The sequence below is a fragment of the Akebia trifoliata genome, chromosome 3, assembly GCF_017979445.1.
Source record: "Akebia trifoliata isolate Shusen 1 chromosome 3, ASM1797944v1, whole genome shotgun sequence".
Lineage (NCBI taxonomy): Eukaryota > Viridiplantae > Streptophyta > Magnoliopsida > Ranunculales > Lardizabalaceae > Akebia > Akebia trifoliata.
In genome coordinates this window covers 59,564,883-59,574,533 of record NC_141377.1, presented here as the reverse complement: position 1 = coordinate 59,574,533, position 9,651 = coordinate 59,564,883, and the positions used below count along the sequence as shown (strand labels likewise).

At 34.4% G+C, this 9,651-nt stretch overlaps 1 long non-coding RNA gene across 1 annotated transcript; it reads right to left on the bottom strand.

Annotated features, from left to right (window-relative positions):
* Window positions 1-935: 935 nt before the first annotated feature.
* On the bottom strand, window positions 936-4,477 carry LOC147408470 (uncharacterized). Its single transcript, XR_015175834.1, has 3 exons — window positions 2,415-4,477; window positions 2,225-2,316; window positions 936-1,660 (listed from the first exon to the last, which is right to left on the bottom strand). It is a non-coding gene; the product is annotated as an uncharacterized LOC147408470 (long non-coding RNA).
* Between the last annotated feature and the right edge of the window lie 5,174 nt (window positions 4,478-9,651).

Genomic DNA, 9,651 nt, shown 5'->3' with positions numbered 1-9,651 from the left:
CCTAAACCCTAAACCCTAAACCCTAAACCCTAAACCCTAAACCCTAAAAAAACCCTAAACCCTAAACCCTAAACCCTAAAACCCTAAACCCCAAACCCCAAACCCCAAACCCCAAACCCCAAACCCTAAAACCCTAAAACAAAACCCTAAACCCTAAAAAACACTAAACCCTAAACCAAAAACCCTAAACTCTAAACCCTAAATCAGTGATGACATCAATGATATTAGACTTTCTAAGTGGGTTAATTTTTAATCCTAAAAAGAACAAGAAATTAGTGATGAAATCTAATCCTTATCTTATCGCATATCCTCCCAATAGGAATGCCCTTTTTAACTAAAAACAGTGCGTCCAATGTGTGAAAACTTGAAATACAAACAAACAACCAAAAAAAAATCACGTGCAATAGATTCGTGAGTGATAGAACAACATGCCTCCCATTTAAAATGAGGGATGACTTAGTTGAGTCGACTCAAGTCACCAACACCAATTTCGGTGTACAAACCCGAGGAGTCGAAACAGTTACGTCCCACTATCCTCCTTCTTTAAATCTATTACAATCTGGGCCTTCCCAAATAAAAATTTAAATAATAAAAATAAAAGTTGACAAGTAATCCTTATAGAAATTCTAAAAAAGAAATCATAACCAATCTGGAAAAAACTTTGCTCTTCCAATGCTTCCTCATCCTCCACCATCAAAAATCCAAACCTATAAACCCGATTTGTCAGAACACAAATCACTAGAAATAATCAGTGAAATAATCAAACTATAGCAATCTAATCTGACCCAAAAAAAAATTCAGAAAAGGTATTTAATGTTAAAATTTTAACTTCACCGCATCGCGAGAAGAGACCTAAGCATAACACACTAATAACTAATCAAGAATGAAAAGACATAACTACTAACTAACAATAAATTATTATCAATTTACTATTAAACACTTGGCAATAACCAAAAACTACTAACATTTAACCAAAAATCATAGGCTATAAATTAACGATTAAATTCATATCGTATAGTTAATAATGGTGGTTAATAAATAACTATGAAATATCAAATATCAAAGCAAAAATTATTACCAAACCACAAATCCCGTACATTTTTTTAACCCGATTTCTAGTACCTAACTTCAAAATCCCTCACAAATTTTGAAAATCTCAATAACGATGGCATGGACAAAACTTTAAAAATCTAACCAAAACCTATTTATAAACTCATTGTCTATACACCACCCATGAACCACTAGCCACCAAGGTTTCAAAAATCAAGTATCTCGTCTCATTTCATTAGGCATTGATACCAAGTTCACTATTCCTAGTCATCTCTTCTAAAAAAGAATCCAACATCTAATAACTTGTCCAAAATCCAAAATCCAAAATCCCTATAACATAAACCACAACCCACAAACCATGAACCCCTCATTATTCACACGCCATCCATAAGCCACTAGCCACCAAGGTTTCAAAATCAAGTAGCTCATCAATTCAACACACTAATAACAAGGCATCTCGTCTAAATAAAAAAAAAACAAACGTCTAATTGTAGAAGAAAATAAATGAATTGACCTGGGTTCTCGACGAATTGTAAACAAAATGTTGTTTTGTGTACATGCACGGCTTCAAGAAAATCATTGGTCATATGATTGAAATCTATTGTAACTCCTGCAAAAAAATCCCAACAAAATGACATACTAGTAAGATCTATTTCACTACAATAGATAAAATGTAATTCTCACCCATTACAATCTATATAGTTAAAGAGGGATCCAAGAGCATTTATTTTTTGGATTATTAATATAATGGTTAAAAACTATTTTTTAAAATAATTTGTTTTTAACTGTAAGAAAATTAATTTTCTTTTAGGAGGTAGAGGATATCTATATATATAAGTCAGGATTAGTATACATGTGAAAAGTGAACACATAATCTAAACCATTTATACGTGGATTTCACATATGAGTTCGCTTTCATGAGTCTACGGATCCCAACCCTATATATACATTTGAACGCAAACATATCTTGTAAAAGTCATCAACCATATTAATAGTAATATTTGGTTCCCAATATGAAGAATACAACAGAGAAATTCTCTCAAAAGTATTAAAAAGAAAATGTGGATTGAGGAAGTAAGAGCGAAAATGAGCATAATTTCAATAACAGAAGACAAAGTTCTATAAAAAACAGTTTGATGATGAATATTATACATATGCCAAGATGAAGACATACCTAAGACACTTCACGCCCTTTAGAGTCTTTGGAATCCAGCAACAAGTTTTTACTTTTATCCATTTTAGACATGGGAAAGTATGTCACAACAGCTGAATCAAGGAAGCAAAAAATATGTGTTAGCATTAAATAACATAGAATTATGGCTTTCTAATGTTCTCTGAACCACAATCAAAGATGCAATACTTACGATGTGTTCTCACAAAGGCAGTCAATGGCTAATATTCAGAAGATAACCAAAACAAGCAAAGAAAATGTGAGCATAGAATAGAGACTCCCATTTTGCTTCGCCATCTAAAACAAGTGGATTTATGATTTTGAGTCATGAACACTAATCAAGAGGCCCCCACAACAAAGAAAGGACATCAATTTATACAAACACAAAAAATTTAAAAAAATATACACATGTTCAATTATGCTTTGCAAGGAAGAATGTTAGTTATGCAATCATAATGTCATAGATGTTTCTATAAGGCACAACTTGGCATTAAAAAATCCGTATTGAGATGGTTTGGCTGTAGATAAATGATAAGAAGTTCTTTGGTCCAGATTATTCACATATATAAGCCACTATTAATGATGAAAACTATGATGACATTGATGATGGTGTATCTAGGGCATAGAAAAAGAGAATAAGGCTTTCAACATGGCTTTATAAACCATTGAACGGGTGAAACCCAGATTTTTGGGTCAAGTCTTTGATGATGATTACTCAGCACAAGTTAAGAAACTAAGAAGCCATGCATAACATCAATCTCATAAAGCTAAAAAAAATTGAATAACCTGCAATGTTAGTTAGCCAACCAATTCGGGTGCAAGTTTTAAACTTGGGTAAAACTCACTAATCTGGTTCTCTTTTTTTCAATGAAAAGCCCAGCTAAGTTAAAATGGTGCATAACTTTGCTAGTAGATACCTTCCTCGAAGCTTAGTGACAAAGTCAAGGGCTCAGAATAATTAGGCAAGGGAAATATTCAAAAGAAAAAAACTGACAAAATTTGGTGAATCCGGAAAAAAAAATTGGGTATATTGAAAAATAAAAATCATATATTATTAATTATGGAAAATATAAAAATGAGTATCTTATTTGTTAAATAGAATATTAACCTTCCAAATTTACAAGATAGTTAATAATAACTATTAATTAATCAGATCTTCTTCAAAAACACTAATTATACTTCTTCCATTTGAATCCACATCTCCATTACTACTAAAACTCGAAATCACCTCAAAATCAGAGTGCCTCGATGTCTGTTGTTGTTGTTGTTGTTGATCAGATGAAGTAGAGAGCTTCAAAGACAAAATCGATTGATCTGTAACCGTAGATTTCTGATTCAAGTTTAGATTTGCCATCCTCAAAGCTGGTGGAACCGGAAATTCAAGAATCGGTCCTACGATCTTTGAAGAGAAATTCATTGTTTGATCTCCTATATTTTCAGATCGATTTACAGAACTAGAACTAGAACCGATCGTTAATCCAAAACCTGGAACTGAGAATCCTAAATTGAATTGAAAGTGAGATTGAGATTGAAAATTTTCTTCTTCAGTTGTGATATCGAAGAGACTAGATCTACGACGTCTCCTATTGAAATTATTTTTGCGGAGAAAGTATTTCTGTGCGTGGCTTGCGACTTGTGTAGGTGTTCGAGTCTTCACTAAGTTTCTAGAAATTCCTCTTCAATCTCCTTTTCCGATTTTCTGTAATCCTAGCAAGAAAAAGCCTATGTTCTTCTTCTTTCAATGGAATCCCTAATTATCAACAAAAAACAACAACAACAAAAATTCTTTTAAATATACATTTTTAGATAGAGAGATTGGAAATCTGAAACACACCTCTCTTGCGTTCGGGATTTCCGACGGAAGCTTGTACGACATCATCGAAATCGTAGCTGGTAGTGAGATCGAGCTTGGAATCTTGATATTGGTCGTACTGAGAGAGATTGCTCATGCTGACGTTCTTTCGGATCGAACCTTCAGTGACTCGGACGCACACACAGAGATATAAGGTAGAGAGAAACTTACCTAATGGTTGATTGGAGAAGATTGCCTAGGAAGCCAAGAAGATCGTCGGATAACGATTGGGTTCGATTCGCAACTCGCTGAAACCCTTGGATTTTAAGCGAAAGGAGACTTGGATTTTAAATTTGGATGTGGAAAATAAATTTTTATTAAAATGCTGGAGGCCCTCCGTCAACATGACCGTTGGGATGTCAGGATTCCCAAGAAATTTTATCCCTAGACAATGAGGAAGAGAGAGATCGTGCAAGACTGTACGTGTTGTGTGCGCACGTGGGAAATCCACACCCGCTTGGGCGGGAATGTCATTTTGAAAAAAAAAAAAAATTGATTTTTTTATTTGTTTAGATAAATTCATCTTCAATCCTAATTTATTTCTTAATGTCACCTCGACTCATGGTTTTAAATCTCATTTGAGATCAAGATGAATAGACATGGCATATCACATTTGAAGAATCTCACCAGATAAATGACGTGGCATAAGTTGATCCAACCAGTCTTAAAAGTGTGAAACGTGGCACAAATTAATGCACTCAACAATTTCTTTTGAATTTATGCTAAGCAAGACAGATGAATGTAGCTCCATCCATCAAAAGAATGTACCGAGAAGGTTATGCTTCTTCTTCTTCTACATTTGTAGCGAAAACTCATTGACAACTCCAAGTCAACTGGTATCAAAGAAGATCAAAATATCTAAGGTGTGTTTGTAAAGGGAGAGATCAGTGTGAGGGTTGAACTTCAAGAGTTAACTATGAGGGTTAAAATTCAAGAGTATAGGGTTTAAGGTTTCTCGTCATCTGTTTATAGGATTTAATCGTAACTTATGTCCACTGTTCGTATTGAAAATGCTTCTATTTTTCGAGAAGAAAGATTTTCGATATGGATTTACCTTCATTCTCAAAAACAACAAACAACATGATACCCCCCGCAAACATTCATTCTCATCAAACACTTGAAAAAAAATTACATTTTTCTAAACGCTCATATCACATTGCCCGTTCATCTAATCAATTCATAGCATACATCCACTTGTATGTACAGACGCTAGCTACGTCTCCATGTTTCCGATTTTTCTTTCTAAGACCGATAACCTTCCTAAAAAACACGATTTCCGTGAAGGTATCCCTTTTCTGAGGCAGAACACCAATGCATTCAAATAGTCATATCTCATCACACAAAATACCTACGTTTTCCCAGAAGAAAGACTTTCAATACGGATTGTTTTTTAAATAATAAGGTTACTTTATTGTTTTTGACAAATCTAGAAGTACAAAATCATAGAAGACATTACACTTATGACTAAAAGTGAATGTGAGAAATGCATAACATGGAGTTTCAATTAATAAATTTTGTTTAAAGTTAGTATCCTCACCACAAAGGTTGGGTTATTGGTTTGATTGGTCCAAATCTCATGACAGCACATAAGAGTTCCTACGATGTGATGAGTATTTTACTCAAGTATTTTCCCATCACTACCTCTAACAAAAACTATACGTGCATGCTCCAAAATAATATTGGAAAGGCTAGCTAAAATGGAAAGGAAGGAACATGAATATGGTCTGGGCCAAGTAACCTTTGGTTACACTTCAGAGCTTTGTGGAGATTACCCATACCCCAGACCAAAACAACAAATAGTAGAGCTTCCAAGAGTCCTGCATCTGTAAAGTACAAAGCATTTGCACAACGTTGTTAATGATAACATGATTTGAATGTCAATACTAGCATTGTAGGAAATAAAACCACTTAGATATCTTATATTTTTATGAATAGATATGCTCAAAAAATCCAACTTGGGAAATATAATTTATTCAAAATCAGAATGCTTAGATTCTGTGGTTTAACTCCTAAGCTGGTAATGAAACCAGTATTTCTAAACTCATTTCAAGCTCGTTGCCAATAGGACTGTCAATGTTTAAACATTTGCAGTATCTGTTGGCAGGTTGTTCCCGCCTGGTTAGGCTGCTTGCCAATAAAAAATGATTTAATTGAGGCTAAAGTTGTGCACGAGCAGCTGTGTTCAATGATGGAAGGTGAGGAGTGGGCCTGTTAATTCGATGCACATGACGAAGTATTGTTGACCTAATTATTTCTTTTTTTCTCGTTCTACTTTTTATACGATTTGTTTCTTCTCGAGTATATCTTAAAACATGTTGAAAGTCAAATTTCATCTTTTCATTTATTTGCAGGTCAGATAGAGAGGTTTTGGGGCCTAATAATCAACATCTTCCTAAAGTTGTTGTTGTCTTTGCTGAGGTAAATTCTTATTTTGTGTTTCATATTGTACTCCCATCTTGATTAATCATTCTAATTGGGCAGGTTGCAGACATTTTTATTATGTCACTTTACTATCCTTTTTCCTTTTTATTTATTTTTAATTATTATTTGTCGGAAATTGATTCTTTGGCGCATAGGTTCTATGTGGGGGCAAGGATCTGGTTATTACAGACGAAACTGCTAGCAGGATGATTAAGTAGTCCATATGGGTTGGCCTTTCAACAAAAAAAACATTAAGTAGTCCAATCCTAAGAGAGAGGGGAAACTATAACTTGATCTAGGATAGGACCACAAAAGAGAGCCAAAGTCATCAACCCTTGTGTGGTAATAAGAACTGTAGAATGTAAACATGTGTGAGAACAGCGGATGGTGGCGGGGGAAACTGTTACATAAACATGACTAAAATGGAAGAACAAATAATAGTGGTGGGATTCCCCGCATACGTAATAGTTAAGCATCCATATAAAGTGAAAAATGATGGATTGGATCAATAATAGTGTTTCTTCTAGAAGGGATGCCAACATGCTTTAATGTTTGTTAGTGCTATCATTGTCATTTTTATTAAGGGTTCTGTGTTATGGTTATGCTGATGAAGGGTGAGGATGTTTACTTGCTGGATGTGGGTGATAGTCGAGCAATCATAGCTCAGAAAGCAGAACCTGATCTTTTGCTTGGGAAGGCCTATCAAGACTTGGAATGTATCAATGAGGAAACATTGCACAATTTTGACATATTACCCAACTTAGCCGCTCTTCAGCTTTATCATGGACCATAGCACTTGTGTCGAAGAGGTAAATTCTGCTATCTTTTACCAGCTTTAAGATGATTGAATTTGGCATAAATGTTAGTTTGTCATCAAAGCCTTACCGAACAAGCAAAACCTGACCGAATCTTGTTCTTCCTTTCAAATATGTCTAAAGTCACATCTTCTATTAGCCCAAATATGTTCATATCTGCTCGCACTACCTCAATCCACACTCTGTAACACTGAAGTTTGTCTGCTCGGGTTCTCTGCTCAAGAAAATGATGAAGCTTTAGCTAATCCAAAAGGTTTGAGCTGGCAGGTGATTTCCATTTGGTTTCTTTCCAACTTTATTTAGAGAGCTTCTATTGACACACCAACTTTTGCTAACGCCACCCCAATTTAGCAAAGTTGGTGTGGCAATAGATTCTCTCTTTATTTATTGCCAAAGTTATTTGGGTGTGTATGCATGCACCAAGATATGGTTGGATACATGGATCCATGGATTGAGTTCAAAATCTCTTAATTGTCTTCTCCAAGTTCTAAATTCAGCTTGGGATCATGGATTGACCATAGCTGGTCAGAACCAACTGACATGCTATGAGAAAGAAATCTCTACTTCTCAGAGTTGGATTTATTCATCAAATGCATGCATGGTAACGAATTTTAACTTGTGAAATTAACTCGTTTAATTCAGTGGGTATAACTTAGATTGAAAGTATATATTTGTAGAACTGTGTGTGTGTGATTATGAAAAATTGCACCCCATTTGCCTTATCTATGATCATGATGTTTACATCTTATCCCAAGCATACCTACTTACCTCGAGTGTTCCTTTAATATTACAACTCTCTTGGCATCTCACAAACCTGGGTATACAATCATTTTTTTACGATATTTTTCTTTTATAAGTACCCATAAGGTCGACACAAAGCAGCTGATGTACGGCACGAACAAGCACCATATGCCATTGACATGGTCCCTGATTCTTACCCCCCGATTTTTTGTAAGTACATATTTCTTTAAGTTAGTGGTCGATGGACCAAGACAGATTTCAACCCAAGACCAACCAGCCGGTTCTACAGCAGCTTCCTCTGTATTCATGCAATTAGGTTCTACTGCAGCTTCCTCTGCTGGTTCTATGACTACTTCCTCATCATCCTCTTTCAGAACAGTAGTAGTAGTAGTAGTGTTATCTTGCTGGTGATTATTATTATTATGCCGTGCCAAGATGCTTAAGAGGTACCTCATTTTGGCTTGAGTTGAAGCATGTTCTTAGGGACTTGAAAAACGGAAAATGTTGTGTTAAAGGCAGGCTTGAGTTGATAACTATTTGTGAAAATTTTCAATAAATTGTGGATCGAACACGAGAGTGCGTAGATTTATAAGATTCACTATAGTTCCTTAAATCTAGAGTTTTTTTGGTGAACTGCAATGACTTTTTGGCAAGTTTTGGTAAAGAGAATGGATCTCTCGCGTTTTTAAATAATAATACAAAAAAAGGTAGAATGTAACCTTGATTGTCTCTTTTGTCAAAATAGGGCTACTTGCAACAGTAACTCATTTTTTTGGACAAAAATGACCTCACCTATAATTTCTCTAAGGAGCCGTTAATAGATAATCTTCTAAATTGTAACTTCCTCCCTCCCAATATTTTATAACATCAAAATAAAAAGAAAGAGATTCATTCTCTCTACAAAAACCTACCAAAAAGTCATTGGTGTACACCATCTATGCACTCTCATGTTCGATTCACCATCGATTGAAGATTTTCACCAAAAGTTATCAATGTCTCCTCTATTTCTTTCATTTTTTTAAATCATTTATGTTTATGTATAATCTTTATGCATTTCTCTTCCATAATTATGTAAATGGGAAATGGTAGGAAAAAAAATTCATTTTACAAAAAATTTGTGGTTTTGTTAATCAAATTACCCAGTGTCGAACCTCGATGTTGAATTATCGTATTATAGCATCGAGGCTCAATGGTACCTATCGTAGAGATTTGACGCTATGGACATTTTTCACTTATAGAAGTTTCTATTAGATAATCTTGTCGAGGTTAGAAAACAGGTATCGCTGAGCCTCAACGTTATAATACATTATAGCGTTGAGGTTTGACATTGGGTAAATTTTAGGAACAAAACTGCAAAAATTTCTTAAATAAAATTTTCCTATTATTTTTCATTTATATAATAATAGAAAAGAAATTTATCAAATTAATAAGAATATATAAATGATTTAAAAAAATGAAAGAAATAAAGGAGAGATTGATAACTATTAGTGAAAATTTTTAATAAATCGTGGATTGAACACAAGAGTATGTAGATTTATAAGATTCACTATAGTTCCTTAAATCTAGAGTTTCTTTGGTGAACTGCAATGACTTTTTGGTAA